The sequence below is a fragment of the Lepisosteus oculatus genome, chromosome 6, assembly GCF_040954835.1.
Source record: "Lepisosteus oculatus isolate fLepOcu1 chromosome 6, fLepOcu1.hap2, whole genome shotgun sequence".
NCBI lineage: Eukaryota > Metazoa > Chordata > Actinopteri > Semionotiformes > Lepisosteidae > Lepisosteus > Lepisosteus oculatus.
The window spans coordinates 35880761-35902627 of NC_090701.1; positions in this window are offsets into that span (position 1 = coordinate 35880761).

Below are 21867 nucleotides of genomic sequence, written 5' to 3' on the forward strand. Positions count from 1 at the left end.
GAACACATAACAATATTAAATTCTATTCATGTCCTTCACCTTTCCTTAGTGCTAGAGTTCTCAAACTATTGCCTAACGTTGTGGCATTTAAGATGCATTCTTTTACTTTTATGGTAACATTTTAAAATAGTTTACAGTTTCCTTGTGAACTCCATACCGAAAAGCAGAGTGATAACCATGAAATTCTTCTTAGGGCTGCATGGGACTGCCATTGGCAGCACCTTCAGGTCATAAGAGGTGTTCTTAATTGATCCTGACACACAAAACTGTAATCACTGGTCACTACCGTGCTTACTCTCTGGCCCAGATGACTGAAGCTGGGAGAGAGAAACTGTGTCTGGGAAAGCAGAGGCCAGTGATGAGTGAGTCGTGAGCAGAGTTCTGTTATCAGGAAACAGCTAGTTTGAAAGACAAATATGTGTTGAGAAAAAGGGCAAAGATCAATAAAATGTTTTCTTGTTTCTATATACCTGAATTTCAAAACATTTTCTTTTTCATGTCACTAGTAAACCTTAAGAAATGCTCAAAAGAGATTTTGTACAGTGTTGAACAGTATTTTTTATTTTGTTAATTATAATTCTAAATACATAAAGTAAAAAAAAAAGTTTTGAGTCTGCAACACTTAAAATATAGTTATTTCATGTTAAAATTCTCAGCACTTCAGTCATCTCTGATTTCTTTCACCCATATAATTTTTCATGATCAATCTTCTCATCAGAACTATCACTGTCTGTGCTAAGAACAGTCTCATCATTCACATTTTTAATTGTCTGATGTAGTCAAAAATGTGTTTCATCTAAAATCTTCATCAAAGTCAAATATCTAATTCCCTTAAAAACATCACTCAAATTATTGTTTTTGTAAACCAAGCTTATATTCTATGATGTAGGCTTGATTTTCTTTATTCCTTTTTCTTTTTTTTGTAGTGACAAATTAAGGGTTTTGTGAAACCTCTTTATGTTCATACTGTAGCAATTACCTTTCTTCTTCTCCAGTTTAATTGATATTTTAATGCATAAATTCTATATCATGAATTACATTTAACCGCTGGTACTTAGTGTCCCACATCAATCTAGCCTTCAACGTGTTATTGAAAACAACATGTTCTCCTTTCCTCTTCTCTCACCAGTGGGCATAACCTCTGCACGTTCCTACACCTTCCACCCAAATCTGCAGCTCTGTTCAAGTCAGGTCCAGGCTCCTCATTCACAACCCCTGCTGTCCCTGGTGGTCATACTGCTATCCTGTTCTTTTGCATATCCCATTCAAAGCTCAGGCAGTGCTTATAATGGGTAACCTGTCTTTCCCCTTCGCGGTTCTCCCTACCGGGATTTGATCACAGTGATTTGCCATTTGACATATAGTACAATTCCCCAGACAAAAGTGAACTACTCCAAAGGCCACTTCCACCACTGGAGAATTTATTTTCTAGGGTGCTTTATGCAACAGTTTCAGTGATGTGGGAACCAACTTTTGAATTTAATAATAATAACAATAATAACAATAATAATAATAATAATAATTGCAAGGGTGCAAGAAAGAAGCTGGCACTCAAAAAGAACCATCTCAAATCCCATCTGGTGTTTGCCATACAGCGTGAGAGTGATCAAGAGGGAGAAGGTTTTGTGGTCATATGAGACCCAGATAGAGCTTTTTGGCCAAAATTCAAAGCTCTTTGTGTAACACAAACCTAAAATGGCAAATGCCCCAAGAAATACTATCCCTATAGTCACATATGGTGGTGGAGCATCATGCTGTAGAAATGCTTCTCATTCAGGGATTGGATATCTTGATAAAACTGAAGGAAAAATGGATAGAGCAAAGTAATCCAAATAATGCTGGCGTCACACTACACAACTTTTCCTGGGATTTTCAATCATACCCTTCATTTAAATAATTGTAAGAAAATCACAGCAAGTTGCAAAGAGATGCAGCGTGCGCCCATTACCATCAGTTGTGTAGTGTGACACCCCCAGCGACTTAGTCATAGCGCTCTTAATAGCCCCTACAACTCTCTTTGACTCACTACGGTAAAATCAAACTGGTTTGATTTTCTCATAGCGAGTCACAAGTCCAGGGGTAGGCAGTGAACCAGATGTGTACTTGTGAGATAATGTGCCCATGATATACACAGTTTAGCACAATACTAATTTGTTTACAATATTTGGTTTAAAGGTGTTTTATTTTTGTGAATTTGTTCTATATTCATAAAGAAGAATTATATTTTTGGAATATGTTTATTTGTGGGAAAACAATGCCTGTGTTACATTTTTCAAGATGTATATGTGCTGTGGCTGAAAGTGTAGTACAGGTGCATCCGTCAACTAAATCAAGAGCTCTGGCCTGCATGGGAGTGTGCAAGAATATAGCTGTTGTTTCTTTGCTGTTGTTTCTGGAGAAGCTGTCACCATGTTGTTTGATTCCTTTCGTGTGGTGCTCCTTCTCTTATTCCGATGTGTTCCACATTGATTGGATGCCAAAATTAGGCGACCTTGCGGTACGTTCACGGCGCAATACAAGATTTGGAACGGTGATGAAAAGTCATGAGGGAATGGTGTAATTAGTCACCCCTTCGATCCCTAGTCGTATAATTTCACACCCTCTTGGACAGAAAAGGCAGAGAGATTCAGTAGATTCAGTCTGTGATGCAGTCATTAAATTTGACATGCTCTATGACTAGAAGTCGTGTTAAGTCCTGTAGTGTGACGCCAGCTTAATGCAAGTGAACTTGTTTCAGTCTACCAAAAAAAACTGAAACTTGGGAGAATATTTACCTTTCAGCAGCCTCAAGAATGAAAAGGTAGGTGTCTTTGACTTTGTATTCTGTTTGAATAGTATGCAAACAAAATAGATTGGAAAAAAATGTGCAAGTATAATTTGTAATCCAGCAACATTTGAAAACTTTTAATGGGTTTGGATACTTTTGCAAGGCACGTTATGTCTGTATGTGTACAGGAAAAAAGGATTTGCTCTTGAAAAGGGGTTCACATGCCTTCTGTAATGATCCAGGTTCCATATCATGCATGTCTGTAAATATATTTTATCTACACACACATGCCGGACAAACGCACAGTGCTTGACCCACCCACATCCTGGTACACCTTGCAGAATTGGTTATCACACTTAATGCTTTCTCATTCAATAACCTTTTTTGTCAACAGGTTAGTGGAGTTGCCAAGGGCATCAGAATGGGACCCAGCTAAGCCAATATTTTTGTCGGGTGGGTTGAAGAACACTTCTTCGCTTCCTACTCTGGGTTTTTCCCTGACCTCTACAAGCAATACATTGTTGCTGCCACATGCTCTAATGACCACCTTGGAAACTTTCTGCATCATTTCACCAACTCCCACCTGTCCCTCAAATATACAGTTAACATATCTTCCACTACTCTTCCATTTCTAGACTTCAACATCTCCATTAATTACCCCCAACTCTCTACTTCGGTCTATTACAAACCCACTGATTCACACAACTATCTCCTGTATAGCTCATTTCACCCCAAACACACTAAAAACTCTTTTCCACAGTTCCTTCAGCTACAATGACTCTGTAGTGATGACATCAATTTACAGAACCAAGCTCTCAAAATGTATTCTGTTTTCATCAACACAGGATACCCTAGTAGTGTTATTGATAGGGCCCTTACTCGAGCCAAAAACACCCCTTGGACAATCAACTCAAGCAGGAACTCCTGCCGTAACAACCACATTCTTTTAGTGCTTCTCTACCACCCCAAACACAATTTCTATCCCCAGGACGACACCTTTTCCATCCTACAGGATGACCCCTCCACTGGGACCCTCTTTTCTGACCGCCCCATCATCTCATATCGCCCACCACCTAATCTGAGTAACCTTCTTGTTCACAGCTCCCTTGACTGCCCACAGCAACCATCCACACCAGGTACTTTCCCTTGCAACAGAGCTCGCTGTATCACCTGCAAGTACACATCTAACACCACACTCATTCAAAGCCCCTCAGGACAATTCCGGATCACTCAGATGACATCTTGTTAATTTTGGTTTCAGATGTATTTCTGCAATAGGAGTTCTGAAACCTCTCTTTGAGAACACAGAGAGATCAGTATGATCATTATAGGTGGAGTAACAGACAAATGAGTTCTAGAACCCAAGATGAAGTTTAAACAACTGAGTGTATTACATGCAAGGAACAAGAAGACCAGAGTATTGTTCGGAATATGGGTACAAAACTTCCAGTTTGTATAGCAAATTAAAGCCACTTCTGATGCAACTTGTTACCATGGTAATGGGGGGGTCCACCTGTGTTTGGACATTCCCAAGACCTTGAACACTCTTAATGGTTGGTTTTATCTTTCCTTAGTTAGGGAGTCTGTATCTTGCACTTGGAATTTCATATCAATTAACTCCCACCCCTGCCATAACTCAAAGGTGCCTAAGCATGAAATGTCTTGTGCCACAAAAAGTCTTTGTGCAGAAAGAAATCAGTTAACCCCTTTATCATGTCTGTCTTCATAGGTGAAATGAGAAACTATGGGCTTGGAGAGATTTTTGATCCTCAGAGCCCTGATATGTTCCCTGAGCAATTCTCCCAGTCTCCTTCCTGTTTTAGCAATTTAGATAGCTGGGTATCTTCTGCAAGAGATGCAGAAATGCTTTCTCATTCAATAACCTTTTTTATCAGCAGGTTAGTAGAGTTGCCATGGACACCATGGTTACCAGCTATGCTAATATTTTTTGCTGCTAGGTAGAAGAATGCTTCTTCGTGCCCTACACTAGCTTTGTCCCTGGCCTCTACTGGTAAAAATACATAGATATATACATAGATGACTTTGTTAGTGCTACCACATGCTCTGATGACCAGCTAGAGCTTTCTGCATCACCTTACCAACTTCCACCCATCATTCAAGTATACAGTTAACATATCTTCCACTACTCTTCCATTTCTAAACAACAACCTATCCATTAACCATCCACAACTCTCTATTTCTGTCTATTACAAACCAACAGATTCAAACAGCTGTCCCTGTACAACTTACTGTATTTCAACCCACACAGACAAAAGTTCTCTCCCTTTTTCAGTTCCTCAGGCTCCGACAACTTTGCATTGATGACATGTATTTCCCAAATCAAGCTCTCAAAATGCACTCTTTGTTCATCAACAGAGGATACCCCAACCATGTTATTGACAGGGCCGTCTCCCATGCCAAAAACAGCTCTCAGATCAGAAAATTAGAAAATTATTTTTTCTATGCCCAGGTCCATTAATGACAACTTCCCCATCTTACAGGATGATCCCTCCACTGGTACCCTTTTTTCCGACCGCCCCATCATCTCATATCACTGATCACCTTATTTGTGTAAACTTCTCGTTCACAGCTCCCTTGACCGCCCTCAGCAACCATCCACACCAAGCACTTTCCCTTGCAACAGAGCTCGCTGTATCACTTATAAATATACAATACTGTATATCCAATACCCCTCTATTCAAGGCCCCTCTGGACAGATCCGGGTCACTCAGATGACATCTTGTACCTCCAGTAACATTATTTACTGCATCTCTTGCAGAAAATGCCCAGTTATCTACATTGGTGAAACAGGAAGGAGACTGGGAGACTGCTTCAGAGAACACGCAGACAAAAAGCAGACAAAATCAAGGAGCATAGGTCAAAATGCATTTCCTTAATAGTGCTCTTTTATCTACCCTCGACACCTTCGCTCTTCTTAAAACTCAAACCATCTCTTTTGCTCACTCTGCCCCCGGTACTCCGACCATCTGCGTTCAATGAAGGCTGGAAACTTGAATCTAGGTGGTGTCTTTCTGGCCTAAATGTACATTATTGGCCTTTGAAAGATTACTTGCCTGAATATTAGGATAGGATAGAGACTGCTAGATCCCTGTAGGTCTCTCACATCATGGAAAATAACCATTAACAACCCCAGACACCTTTTCTCCACCATCAACAGACTGCTAAACCCAAACTACCCCACCACATTACTTGCCTCATCCCAACTTTATAACACATTTTTAAATTTCATTAGCTCTGAGATTGAGAACATCCAGCATCACATTCTCTCCATGGTGCATGTCACTTCCATACCTCCTCCTTGCTTACCTAACTTTACTGGTTCCCTTCTTTCTAACTTCTCACTTTTTGACTCTGCAACATCAGCAAACTGGTTTCACATATGAAATCCGCCACCTGTATATTAGACCCCATTCCTACCACTTTATTTCAGTCCTGTTTCACTTCTCTCTGCCCCATTGTCCTCAATATAATAAATGGGTCCTTGAGCACAGGTGTTGTACCAACGGTTCTCAAAACTACTGGTATTACCCTTGTGCCAAAAATGCAAAAAATGGTTCTGGACAATCTAAACAATTTTCACCCTATCTCCAACTTACCCTTTCTTGCAGAAAATTTAGAATGCGCTGTTGCAATTCAGTTAAATAACCACCTCATTGCAAACAACCTTTTCTAACCCCTGTTGGTTTGCGACAACTTCACAGCACAGAAACTGCCCTGATCAAAGTCACTAATGATCTCCTAATAGCATCTGATTCTGGTTCTCTTTCTATCCTCATTCTTCTTGATCTCAGTGCTGCTTTTGACACTGTAAACCATGATATCTTACTTTCTTGTCTTGAGACTGTGTTTGGAGTTTCTGACACTGCTCTCAAAAGGTTTTTCTCTGATCACTGTCAGTTTGTTTATCTTGGTAGATTTAGGTCTGAAATTGGACTTGTTAAGTCTGTTGTTCCTCAGGGCTCGATACTGGCTCCCCTACTATTCAGCATTTACATGTTTCCACGTGGTCAGTTTTTAAAATCACATGGCCTCAACTATCATTTCTATGCTGATGATACTCAAATCTACATCCATACAAAACCTGACACTGATGTGGCTAACTCTATTCTAACTGCATCTCTGACATCAAAACATGACTCGAAATTTCTTCATCTAAACTGTGACTGAAGTCATGCTTGTTGGCACCCCCCATCAATTTTGTAGAACCAATACTGTAGTTCTATCTGTGGATGGTACTGTACTTGAACGTCAGTCTAAATTGAAAAACCTGGGGGTGATATTTGATTCAGGATTGACATTCAACATGCATGTACAACATATTGTAAAACCATCTTTCTTTCAAAAAGATCACTAGACTATGTCCTATGTTATTGCTAACGTTGGCTGAAAAGCTGATCAACACATTTGTTTTCTCTCGAATTGACTACTGTAAAACTCTACTCACTGGGGTTTCTAAATCCACATTGAACAGACTCCAGTATGTCCAGAATCCGGACCAGGTCTAGTGCAAGTGATCACATTACCCCTATACTGAGGGCCTTGCACTGGCTTCCTGTCAAGTTTCACTTCAAAATTCCCATGCTCACCTACAGGGCTCTGCATGGCTTGGCACCTCAGCACGTGTCTGAGCTACTATTGTCCTACTCCCCACCTCTCAACCTTCGCTCTTTTAATTCTGGTGTCCTATCTGTCCCCCAAGCCTGTCTACACTCTATGGGTGACAGGGCGTTCTCCTGTTATGCCCCAAAGCTCTGGAACCCTCTCCCCAATGATATCATAGAGTCACCTTCTCTAAACTCCTTCACACCTAGACTCAATACCTTCTTCTTTAGAAGAACCTTCACTTAACAGGTTCTGTTCTTTACCCCGCCTGTGACTGTAATACTCTAATGAAGGTCTTTGACTGAGTAATTGGCTGTTTTAATAAACAAAATATAAAACTGGCATAGTGTGTGTGGGAGTATCTTGTTTTTTCATGGATTAAACAATTCTCATACACTTATGTTGAAATGTAGATGTTTTCATCTTGCAAGTTATTAATCTGAAAAATAGGTATACCACATCTTCTTAAATGGAGTAGCCTATAATTGGTAAAGCTTTTCACAAGGAAACAATATATTGAGCTCTTGGAAGCTGTTTATGATGCTGCAGTGACCACTTACAGTATTCAATATCTCCAGCTCAGTAAATTATTTTATTTTTAGAACTGCTTCTTGAAGTCACTAACATTCACCTCTTGTTCTGCTCTTTTAACTTTTTAATGTTTAGTGAGGGGAGGGAAAAGAAAAAAAATCAATATAAATGTTGAAGTTAGCTTCTGCATTTGTGATGTGGTATTAAGAATCACAAATAAACTGAAAGTTCACAAAATAAAACTGCATTCTTCATGGAAAGCAATTTCCCTCTGTTTGCAGAGGGTGCTGTTTGACACTTCCTTGTTTGCATTAGGAAAGTGATCCCAAGGACATTTAATGAACCCATGAATACAGCAAGTGATTCTTAGATGCGTTGAATTGCCAGTAGCTTAAGCCCAGAAGGTAATATGAAGTACTGAATAGTATTTTGTGAATATGGGGAGGTTTTCTGAACTTTGCTTTAATTATAATACATTTTTTTTTCCGTCCAACACTTTATTATTAAAACATTAAAAAATCAACCTGGTTCTGGTTGCTACACAGAGAAAGTAATAGGGAATAATAAAACTTAAGAACACAAAACATATCTGTTACAAATGAAGGTTATGGAAATAGAGAAAATCAGGAAATGACCGAGTGGATTAGTCAATAAGTAAAATAAATTATCATAACCCTCAATTGTAAACAATTTTGCCAAGAATTTGCCAACCTGAGAGGTTGCTAATTTTAGAGCCACAAGAGTTCTTCTTTCTCTGACACATCCTTTGGTGAAAAGAGTAATAATTCAGGAATATTGGGTTAAACTAATATTTATTAAAATTGACAATACACAAACTACACTTCACAAACATAAATATGCAAAATAAAAGTTATCTCATATGTACAGTTTGATAGACAATGTGTTCCTGAGGCCTAATATCCTAACCACCCAGCAAAACCCTACTGTTAGCGAGTAATCAAAATCAAAACACTTATAAAGGCCAGAATAAGAACAAAAGCTGCCTTCTAAATTGCAGTGCCGTGAAAAAGTTTTGCCCCCTTCCTGATTTCCTCAATTATTGCTTGTTGTGCTGGATGTTTTCAAAACTTTAGACAAAAAGTTTAGATAAAGGGAACCTGAGTGAACAAATAGCACTTTTTTATTATTATTTTATTTAATTAATAAACAAAGTTGTTCAACACCCATATCCCCTATGTGAAAGAGTAATTGCCCCCTTACACTTAATAACTGGTTGTGCCACCTTTAGCTGCAATGATTCCTATAATCCAATATCAGCCTTTCATATTGCTGTGGATGAATTTTAGCCCACTATTCCTTGCAGAGCTGAAACCTTTACTTGTTCCTTTATACCCAGTATTTGTCTACATTAAATATAATCTGCTAGGTTATTTATCGAGTCCTGAATTTGATCTAAATTATCTTATTTAATTTGTTGTTTCTACAATTTTCCTAGATCTCCTAATTGGGTATCATCTGCATATTTGTTAACTAACTAAACTGGAATCTAGATCACTGAAATCTAAATTTCTTATATCTTATGCAGTATTTGTATCCATTAGTGTTGCTGCTTCTTCAAAGAACTCTAAATATAGGTTGACAATTTCCTAGGATATTATTACAGTACATATACTGTATACTGTGATGTTTTAGTACAGTAGCTACGTTGTAGTTTTTATTACATCTTCATTGCCCTGCTGAGAACATACTTATCACCATCCTTTGCTCTCCCCCTTGTTCTTATAACTATCCCATTTGGAATCCTTATAAAAATAAAGGAATACCACACTTGATGACTCAATTACTGCACATGTGGCACAAAACAGAAGTATACCTTACCTGTGAAAACAATCTGTTTTGTTTTACATTTTGGAATGTTCCAAGAACATAATGTTGTCGGTACTGTAATATTGTCACCTTAAATGCTAGGATTTACATACATACTGTATATTGTATCTGCAAAAGGTATTTGGCCAATCTTAAATTGTACTCCTCAAATGAACTGAGAAAATAGACACTGCCAAACAAAATATAGTGAATTAGCTGTAAGATACTTGTTCTTTTCTATTCTTTAGTTGTTTATTTTAATAAACCCTTGCACAATGTAATATTTATGTTTGCACTAACACATTAGTGTTTAAACTACTTCACTGTAAAAACAATCAATGTAAGTACTACATTTAAAAATGACAGAAACATGCTGAAAGCAGGACTAGAGTAAAATTATTCCCATTGCTGTTTTTAACAGATTTTCTCTTAAGAACCACTTCACCTCATTTGTACTGTCCTGCTTGTCGCATGTCTGTATGTATGCTTTATTTGTAATTATCTGTTAAACATAATATTTTGTGTGGATTATTATATTCCTTAACAAGTAGCAACAGATGGTTTGCCAGAGAGAATTTTTAGGGCAAACTGACAGATAGAGAACAAAAGAATTAAGGTTAACAGTGCATTACATTTTGTGTCGATATTAAAAGAACTATGAGCTAACTGTTCATTACCATCAAAAATGCTGTCATGGAAATATTCTGAAATGAAACTATCAACAATTTTAATCAACAATAAACATTTTTCATAGGGCATATAAATATGGTTTATGAATGCGCTTTTTTTCTGTATTTTCTCCTGCATTGTTCTTCATTTTCGAATGGTGGCCCAGAGCATCTTCTGTTTTTCATTCCACTTGAGCACTTGATTACATACAGTAATTGTACTAATTATTCACTTACATGAACAAGATCCAAGGCAGGTAATTCTTAAAGATAAATTTAAATCATGCAAGAACAACACTATCTTACTGCATACAGTATATGAAAAGAACAATATTTATTCATATTCCATATACAGTATGACTCGTGTTTGTTATAATATATAAAATACAGAAAAGAATAAAGACATGCTGTATGCATTTTTGTATAATTAATACTGTTGCAAAAGGTAGGGTGGTAAAAGTATAAATAAGGTTATCAAATCAACAACAATACCACAGTCAGGTCCTTATACCAGCTTTTTATGCAAGCAAAGATTAATGATTTCACCCCTAAAGTCGGGTATTTTCCAGCATTATGCAGCATATGTGTTGTTTATTACATCAAACAGCTGATAATAGATAAATGTAAATTAATAAATGTATTAATTTTCTAAATTACATCACCATATAGCACAAAATATTATACAACATGCATAACGTACACTATAAAAGGATATGTACAAGTCTATCAGTTCTAGAGGCCTCAGTCTTTGATACTGTACCTGTATAGTACATAGTATCTGAACACAAAACTTTAATAGGTCATAAAGAAAGAACCTTCACCAGGATAAACATAACCAATCCTCATATCCCTCTCTGAACAGACCAATGGTTTCCCTACTCTAAACAAAGGCATCACAAAAATTGAAGAAAGGGTGATGGAAAGTGGGACAGGGTTACAGTGGGAATTTAATTTGGGCCTGGAGCCTTGAGAAGCCTGTACCCAGTAAAGCCCTGTCTCTTTAGAAAAAAAATGTAGTTTCCCCTTTCACAAGAAAGATAAGAAGACTACAGAGACCAGTAGCAAAGAAAGTAATTGACAGCTCGCTCTTGTCAGGGATTAGCTGGTCCATCTATGAATATTAAAAAGCATGGCAGAGCTTATTTTCTTATTTCTTATTCTGAGATTTGGAATAATTATGAGAGCAGTGCTAAGCATTTCTAGTTTTTGAGAGGTTTGGTTGTGTTCTGTTCCAAAGAGGGTGCTAGGTTTTGGTTTTATTTGGTAAGGTTAACCTGCAGTTTATTTTTCCACAGGAAATCAGTCGTGGCTGGCTGTGACCTGGCAACTTCAAAGGTGTCACAAGATGTTTTCAGCCTACGGATTCAACTATAAAGGATATCAGATCTTTTAAATAAAGACAGTGAGCTCACATTAAGATCAAAGTACAGCCATATTATGTGGTCCAAATATGGGTCCATTCGAATGTACACTTGCTTAATGACCCCACAAATCAGTGGACAGTCATTGTTTAATATGTTTAATATTGCTGATTTCAGGATTTACTGTAACTGACTTGTTGTATACAGATTATTATTTTGATTTGATCATCTATATTCTTCCATTTATATGGGTTTCTTGATTCAAGGACAGATATGTAAATAGAACCAAACAAAACATTGTCTTATCATGAAATTAAAAGGCAGTTTTGCTGGGAACTAAAAACACTTAACCTTGCTGAAATTCAGCTGCCTTCCAAGTCGCAGCTCTATAAAATATGCTAGTGTTGAGATTCTTGGGGGATTATCAAGACCCTATTAGTAGTTTCAAAAGATAAGAGCACGATCACCGTGTTTGTTTTTCACTTGCTTGTTTTTTTTCATTATTTCTCTACTCCAGAAGATTTTTTATTCAAGTAACTCTTCTAAGTTTAAAGCCAAGTAGCTACATCAGCACATATTTTCAGACTCCTCTGACCTTTCTCTTTGTGCATTCTGTCCTTATATTCTGGCCTTCAGTTTCATACACTCATCTGAATCTGGGGTCCTTAGGACCTTCCTCCTTGTGCACTATGGATGCCCAAGGTCATCTGACCTGTCAGCTCTGTTTAGTCCAATTCTGATCAAGTATCACACCGTCCATCCTATGATGGTTGCCACTAGCACCCTGGTTGACAACAACTAGATGCTAAGCCAGAGGCAACAGACCAAGATGTCAGCACCTGGTGTTATAAACTGTCACTTTTCATTTCATCGCCTGACTTTCTATTTTCTATCTTAATGCATTAAAGCCACTATTCTCATTGCCCAAAAATGTTGTCTTTTTCCTTCTGTAAAAGATTTGATTTTCTTTTCCTTTTCAGCAATTCCAAAAAGTCACAAATGACAATCAATATATCAATTATGCATGCAATCAGACAAACTGACAAAGTGAATTGTATTTCAGCTATTCATGTGCACTCAAAAGGGTCAAAAGGTAAAGATACACCTCCAAGATGTATTAATAAGTCTGAGTAAGCACAATGTCGAGCCATAATTCTGTCTTAAAAATTCTGCAGTGCCATCCTTGAAAGCCTTTGGCACAGACTTATTTTAAATGGTTGAAATATTAATATACAAGCCTTGAGAAAGAGAAGTGTAAAATTGTGGGGTTCCAATAATAGTAACTCATTGCATAATCCTGTTTTCAAAAGAAATACAAAATAAAATTTCCAATAGAACATTTAGCAAAAACTGCACTTTAACATTTAATATGATACATATATATACTTCTTTTAAAACTCTTTATCACTTCTTCAGAAACCAAATCACTCCTTTTGAATTCTATATTTCCATTAATTTGTCAATCCTGAATTAAACAGTATTGAAACTCGAAATGTCTTTATATTTATTGTACATAATAATATACCTAACATTGACATCATGGGCTTAAAAATGAAAGTAAAGAATAGTATGTTGTACATAGATACATATTTGCAATGTTATATAAACTCCATTAAATTATGTTTATTCACATGCCCTTAAACAGAGGTGGATATACTTTATCAGACAGATAAAACAAGCATTAATGAGTTTTTCTGTGGGCTGCATCTCTCAAGCTCATTAAAGATGATTATCATATTCATTGATAGTAAAAATGAAAAATCTAACCACTCAAAGCCCAATCAGAAACCAAACCCACCAGACCTATCCTTCTTGCTGCACCTCACTGTGTTAGCTGACCATCTTTGTTGTTTTTGTTCTTCTTGAGCAATGACATCCCTGTTTTCTGACTTTCTGTTCCCCTTTTGTAATGAACAGATAACCTATATACTGTATCTACAGTAACTTTCCTTCTGTTTCCTATTCTGCCTCTGATTCTAGTCCCTCTCCTATTTACTTCTTGAACTGGGTTGGCTTGGACTGTTGAGTTGTTCAAAGAACACTTTTATTGCAGCACTATTGCTTCTGCGGGTGCTTTCTGTAACTCAAAGTTTGACTTGTATTTCTACAAGATTTCTACTTATCTTTCTGTCTCTACCTCCATTTATCCTTCTTTGGTACCTACTGATTCTCCTGCTTCTGTTCTTTTCCATTATGATTTCCCACAAGGAAATACAATATTGTAACGCTCCAGGGTTCATATGGACGCCTTCGCCGCTGCCGCATCAGGTCAGCCCCCCACCATCAGGGACTCGAACCCAGGCCTCCGGCATCACTCAACAGGGACCCAGCCTCTTGAGCCAAAGGGAAATCTCCCGTCAGCCCTGCGGCTGTGGTCCCTGCTATCCACAGGGAAGGGCGGTGACGTCACCGCTCTGGTAAGCCAGCTCTCGCAAGCAATGGAGGCCGTATGCGTTACAATATTATTCCTTTTGTCTTTTCTGCTATCCTCCACTCCGGAAAATAGCTGGCACACAGCTAAGCTTTGTTTTTGTCTGCACAATACATCACAGATTTCTTTACTCCAGTGAAATTCTGTATCATTTTACAATCATCCCAAAACAGATATACATTCTGTTCATCTTACATCTAGTGTAAAAGAAAGATTATATCCAATATAATCTAACAAAGGTTTCCATAATGCCTAAGAATGATTTAAAAATCATTAAATCAATGTCTCTAAGGGAGGCATATATTTTGGTGGATCAACATCCCTTTTGATAACTTTTGAGAACTATTATCGAGGCATATTAAATTTCATGAGGATATAAAAATCTGTTTTAAACCAATTTGCAGCCTTCCTTCATTACTCCCTTAATATTGCTTAGTGTATCTTTGTTACTCAGTCTACACATTTAGCTTCCTGTCAGACATTTCTATACATAATTTCAGTGTCAAAATGCTGGTCACTGGTGTTTCTACTATAGCAAACAGTACTCTAAAGTCAGCAGCTCATTCCTTCCTTCCCTGAGTTGATTCTACCGCAATGCCATTTTACTGTGCTGAGCACACTTTTTTTCAATCCTGCAGATTCTGGCTACTGTTCCATGTCTTTGTGCACTAATCCTACAAGGTAAAGATATAAATCTCACCGCAATATGAGTCTTCGCTTCTGACATTCTTGGCAGACACCTGATTGATTATAGTGATATTTCTGTATTGCTCAAAACATACGACCTCAGATGACTCGTATTGTTATCTGTAGTGGAGTTTGGCATGGCTTTGTGAGAACAAGAATTCTGTTCTATGCTCCCCAAGTAACGCAAACAACATAACAGCAGTGTTACCACCTTGTAGCTTGATCTCACCTGATCTTGGAAGCTAAGCAACGCAGGGCCTGGTCAGTACAGGATAGAAGACCTCCAAGGAAAACCAGAAAGCTGCATCAGTTAATGAGTAGGTGCACCTTTTGCTCTGGACCATAATTATTAAAAACCAGTGCCCAGGTATGAAGACCATGGGAAGCTTCGCTGCAGGGAGTGTTGTCCTTCAAGTGACATACTGTATTAGAAAAGCTCCTGAAGATCATTACAGATGGAGCTGGAACTGTTCATTAGAGTCCATTCAGGGTCTCAAAAACAAAAGTAAGGTCTCCTTTCTCTGCCTGATCTGTTGTGTGGCACATAATGGCTGCTCCTTGTTACTTAGGTGGGAGTTGTACAGTATTTCAGTGAGGGGTGAAGCGTATCGCCTCCTATATATGTAAAGTATAAATAAAAATCCTTGTCTTTTGGAGGTTAGAGTGGAGAGCAACATCAGAGTAGGATTCTTTTAGAAGGAGTATCTCCTGTACAAAGTTGTAACACTGTTTTTTGTCTTGCTATTACATGAGTTACTTAAGTTACCTTCACGTGTATTTTTATATTAATATGGTGTAACTTTCTAAAAACTGTGACAACAGCCATGGACCCCAAATCTTAACTATTTTAAAACCAAAAGCCAAGACCATGTTAAACCCACCCTTGGATTAGAAAAGCATCCTGTTCTTTGTCTCAATTTGAAAAGTCTGTGCCTTATAATACTTAGAAAATTATTATGGGGATCACATTATAATTCCTCACCCAAGCTTTCATTAAAGGCATGACAAAACTAGCTACAGAGGTTCTATACAGGATTCTTTTGAATAAATCTTGATAGCTTTGGATTTGAACTATTAGTTTTATCTGTCTCCTTAATTAAGGAATCAAATAATACTCTATGTGTGTTTTATACTGTATACTATGTAGATATTTAAGATACTGTATTAAATTATGTGAATATTTCTGTTATATAATGTTTTTGTTCCTATTTCATTAGGGATATGAGTAAATCTAAAGGGTACTGCATCTGTCCCACTATGCTATGTAAACCTTACATTGTGCTAGACTATTTATTTTCAAAGATTCACAATGCAATATCCATAGATTTTCAACCTGTCCAGATGTTGATTTTCCCATTGGTTTTGGTGAGTATTTTAAGGGATGATAGGTTTTGGATTAATGTCCCTCTGCAAAGTTATCATTTCTACAGTACCTTCAGAACGGTCTGTGATGGTTTTTTGAATTATATCCTACAGCTGCTGTATGCCGTAACTGGGAAGAGAGATGATACCAAAAATACTTTCAATTTCACAGTAACAATCAATCCACTGCCAGGCTTATCTAAACAAAGAGATTCTCCTGACTTCTAACATGTACTGTATCTTACTCAGTGTTTCACTTAGCTATTACCATAAACTTGCCTATTTTCCTATTGCTGGATTCTTTATTACTGATTATCTATCTCCTGCTCTCATTTTCACCAAACCCATGATTTTTATTTTGATACTTTGAAGGAACTTGTTAACTGTAGCAGTTTAACCTGTCTTGAAATCTATCTTTGTCAAACTGCTTTAGTTTATTAGAATAAATAGACCAGTCTATTATTCTATCACAGCTGATCATTTCTATAATTCTTTTTTGAAATTCAATGTCATCACCATTTCTTATATTTTGTAAATCTGGATTATTCAAGGCTCTGAATTATCTCAGTTCCAGTGCATCTCAGTCTTTATGCTACTTTACAAAGCTTCAGATATTTAACAACCAGGAATTGCAAAGCATCTGTTGAATTTAATGTCCAATGTTCATATCCTGTAAAAATTCACACATAGTTCAATTCAATTCTTCCTAAAAGTTCATTATAAAAGAGTAATAAAATATTACACAACATTCAAAAGGGCTACAGTTATTATTTAACTCTTCAAGGAAGGAAGTTCAAGGCTCATACGATGTGGTTCATACAATACTATGTTTTGAGATTTCTACAATTCTCAGGATTCCTGGTTATATCATTTGTTTCTCCCTCATACAGTACTTTCATATACTTTTTTTCTCAGATATAGTTCTCCAGCCATCCTTTCCATGATTTCAACAACAGTACTATCAACTATCCACTTACACATTATCAAATATGATCTGCAGCTGGCTGAGCTACCTCAGAGTCCCCCCAAAATATTTTGAATGTTTTAATGGACAGCAAAACTGAACAAACCTAAACTGTAATGAACAAGCAAGTTGCTTACATGGGTACCCGGTACTTCCTCTCATTTGTTTTGTCCAATACCCTACAGTCTGAAATAAGAGACATAAGTGAGGAACAGATACTGTACAAGATATGTCTAATTGAAAAGTCTAAATTTAATACCAGGACAGGCACTGCACAAAGAAGCATATCAATTTCTACATCAATTATCAATCAGTACATCAGTATTGAAATGTTTAAAAACTGCTATCTCATGAGATGCTTCTTTCAGGTTTTTATTATGAGAAATCACATTAAACAATATAATTAAATACTAGTTCAGGTGGGTAGCTGCGTCAAGGACACCTGAAGAAGGCTCCACGGCTGAAACATTGTGATTCTTTCTTCTTTTTTTTCTGCATGGAATAAACCTATTACTTGTTCCATAATTAAATACTAGACTCCCTCTACAGTATGTTACACTTAAGCTCAATTTTTCATAATATGTATTCTCAGTCAATTACCAATAGTTAATATACATTTCAAGGACTACAAAAAGATGGGGAACCATACAAAATCCTGAAAGTCCAATGTGGCATTCTGCCCACCTTGTAATGTCTCCAAAAGTTCCAGAACAGAAGGCAACTACTCATCTATGAAGGGCATCACATATAATTCAAGTGTTTTACCAAACTTTATTACATGTTATAAATGAACTATCTTCTTTTGGATGAGGATCAATCAACCTAAAATAGTAAATCCTTCAGTATTATAACTGATGGATTATAATCTCTTGATTTATTCTCAGTACAAATATTCATCTAAGTCTTTTTGGCATGCCAGACATCTTCACAAGTTTGAAGTGACATGACCTAGGATATTTTTTTCTTGCTTAAATATCTACAGAACTTAGATGTGCCTTAAGGCAATTAAACGCAAAGTGTCTGAATGAAATGTCATCTAAAACAATTTAGAGAATGATATATGAGTCTTTTTAAAGTTATGCCCTGGACAGAATTAGAATTGCACATGGAACATTATTTTGAAAGTAGAGTAATGCTACAAAGTGAAATGAAATGCAGGTCCTGTATTTGTACTGTAACATACAACTTTTTAAAATAAGTTTAAAATTCCTGCTTTTTACAAATATGTAACAGAAAAGCTGATACCAACATGTCATTAAACCTGATGATATCTCGACTCTTAGTGTATGTACTTTGCATAACAACCCAGAGTCACACCATCTAAAGGGGTCTTTTATTTTTTCATCAACTTTAAAAAAAGATTAATGAAATAGTTCCCACAATTATGGGATATTGTATCCAGTGGAATTAAAAATTATTTCCTCTGTGCATCTACCTAAAGGGAAACATAACCTAAAAGCTCCCTACTTTTGAATTCAGCAAAAGTAACAAGATTCTGTAACGAACAGTTCTTCCCGGACCCTATGCGGACGACACAGTCCGACGGAGTGGGGAAACACTGAGGAAACATCATGCAGGAAACCGGGGTTGAAGACAGGGGGGTGTGTCCAAGGTGCACTGGTGCACGGGGGAGGTGTGGCCGAGGCGAACAATCCCAAAGAGTAATCCATAGAGTATCCAAAACACGAAGGTAAGTCCAAAACCAGGAGATCCATCAAAACATGACGTTAAAACCACGAAGGCCGGGTCGGAACCGGCGGACAGGGGACAAGGAACAGGGGTTAAAACCTTAACGGGACCAGGCGCTTCCAGGTCCCGGACTCGCACGATATGGAAATCAGAGCAGAGCCCGGAAGAGCGTCAGCGCCTGGCTTTTAAGGTGGGCAGGGAATGGGAAACAGGTGCAGAGAATGAAGTCTTTAGTGAAAGGGCTGGAGCACCCTTAAGGAGGGGGGACTATAATCGTGACAGATTATTGGGCTTTCAGGTGCAAATTTCATGGAAAGCTAATATACATAAAGTAGGCTAGAGTAAACAATTTTCTTTGAAAACACTGAATGTTATGAAGTAGTTGAATTTCTTATACTTTTTCATTAGGTTATTATGGGTTATTACTCAAAGATGACCATTGGGATCCTTCATAAATGATAATACCCAGGAATACGGATAAAAGTTCTTGCTGGATGTGTGTTTTTTGACAACAACAGGCCTTAAAGAAAACAGAATCTAGCCCATTTTAGCCCTGATTAGCCACAGAACTTAATACAAACATTTAGAACAACACATGGATGCGAATACAAATACAGTACAAACACCTGGCTGACTATAGTTTAACCAACTACTGGGTCAGTAAGAAAAATATGGATCCTGTCTAGAATGACACCACCATGGAAACACTTTTTAGAATCAGAAAAGTATCCACATACAGTAAGCAGCTTCTAGTGGTGGTACTATTCTCATTGCAACTACACTGCCTTGTTCCACAGGGGCAATCCACCACAGCAGCCAAAATACAGTACCCTCTTATACTGTAGGTATTTTCATCTAGGCAACTCCATTTTACAAAAATAGAGATCATGTAGTGTCACACAGCTTTTAGTGTGAGGCAACCACTCAAATTAGATTGTAATATTTTATTAAATCATAAGACATATGAAAATCAAAGGCAGACTGTATCCAAATTGTTACAGACTAATTTAAACCTGAACTACTACAATTACACAACTGTCACGATTCTCCAAGTGGAGTTATACAACTAAATGCTATCAGAGTTGAGCGATCTTATATTGGCCGCTTTTTAAAGAATACAAAACAATTCCTGTGGTATAGTCAGAGGGAAATGCCTTTATCCCATAAGCAGGAACTCTCCTGTATGTACCTTGGGAATTTCAAAATTGGTGGTGGGGGGAACACGAAGATTAATCAGCAATTATATAGACACAGTACATTGACCAGAATGCACATGTAACAGATAAAGAAAAAGCAAATCATACTTATTAGCATTATCAGTTAATTAAAAGTATGTGCATACACCATAGAAGAAGAGTAGGTACAGGCAGCAGATATTGGACTATAGGAAGCCTCTGCTTCCTGACTTTCTGTCAAACCCCTGTCAAATTGTCTTCCTTCAGATGGTGGTGGTGGACAGTACCTCCTTCCTCTCAGTCCTCTGCAGAGGAACCAGCTTGTCTGAATCTACTACCCTTCTACAAAAAATACCATGTGTAATTATATACCAACATCTGTAATGTACAAATAATTGACTAGAAAAGTCCATGTTTGCTATGTAAGATTTCAAGTTATTACAATCAACAAACAGATGTTTAATTATTTTAAGGCTTAAAAAGTAAAAACATCCTTTTTATTTACAGGTCCATATAGTATATATTTCAGCTGCTCAATGACAACCGGAGTCACAGACTTTGAGCCTGAGCCAGCATAACCAGATTATGCCTGCACATTCAGGTGGTCTGTCACTATTGGCAGGAAGTGTTCTCCTTTGGAACAAACCAGAACAGACAAATTCCTATCAACCTCCATTCCTGTTCCATTCCTACTTCAGGATTCCTGACACACTCAGCTTGGTACATGAATCCATAGCTTGTCTTTCCTTCACTGGAAAGATACACCTTTCCTGTTTCCTCAGAGACTTACTGGTGCACCTTACCCAACTTCTATATACAACTTCCAACTATATATATATAAATATCCTACTAGATTCCAAAACTAATCTGCTACTCTGTAAGCACTCTGGAGAATTTAGAAAAAGTAAATGAATCCAAGAATATATACTAAAAACAGCTCAACTCAATCTGGATCCATCTTTTTCTAAATCCATCCCATAAGAAAATCTCTGAAAGTCTTTTTCAAGTCTTTCATTATCCCTTTCCAACTTCTCAAACCTAAACTGGTACTGTATTAAGACATGGTGGCCAATCAGATGTAACTTTTTTCTGCCTGTGGAACTCCATTCCTAAGAAAGCAAATCAGTCAATCAAGGCCGGTATGTCCAATTTACTCTAAAGGAGGAGGCTTTAACAAAGCTCCATCACGGTAGGAGTCTATACAGTACAGTACTTGTTGAACATGTAAATCACGTACAGTATGTGGCAGACCCTACCCTCAAGAAGGACAGTCTCAAGGTACAGTCTGTACAAACAAAACACTGGATGGCCATACAAAGTTGTCCAGCAGGACTTATTGTTTGCCTTTTCTGTGACAAGTCATAGACAAAAAGCAATCAGCAACAAAAAATAAATAAAACAACCAGCACTTGTCCTCAGAACACCCTTTAAATAATAAATCATTCATTTTCAATACTAATGTAATCAAATTGTTAATTATCACCCACTGTGACACTATTTACAAGGCACAGAGGTTATATAGCAGCCCCTACTGACAGAGGTACTGTCATTTCAGCCCCTTTTTACCTTGACTGCCACAACATGCTTTTTTGGTCAGGAACTGAATTATGTTCTATACAGACGTAAAGCCAGTCAGTCTGGTTAATCATTGGTACATTTTGGTAATGATATAAGATTAAGCAAGCATGCACATTAATTGTGGAAATGTGATTATATTTACAGTATACAATTTGATATATTTTGGATATTTTATAGCTATTAAAAATGTGCAATTGTATTTTT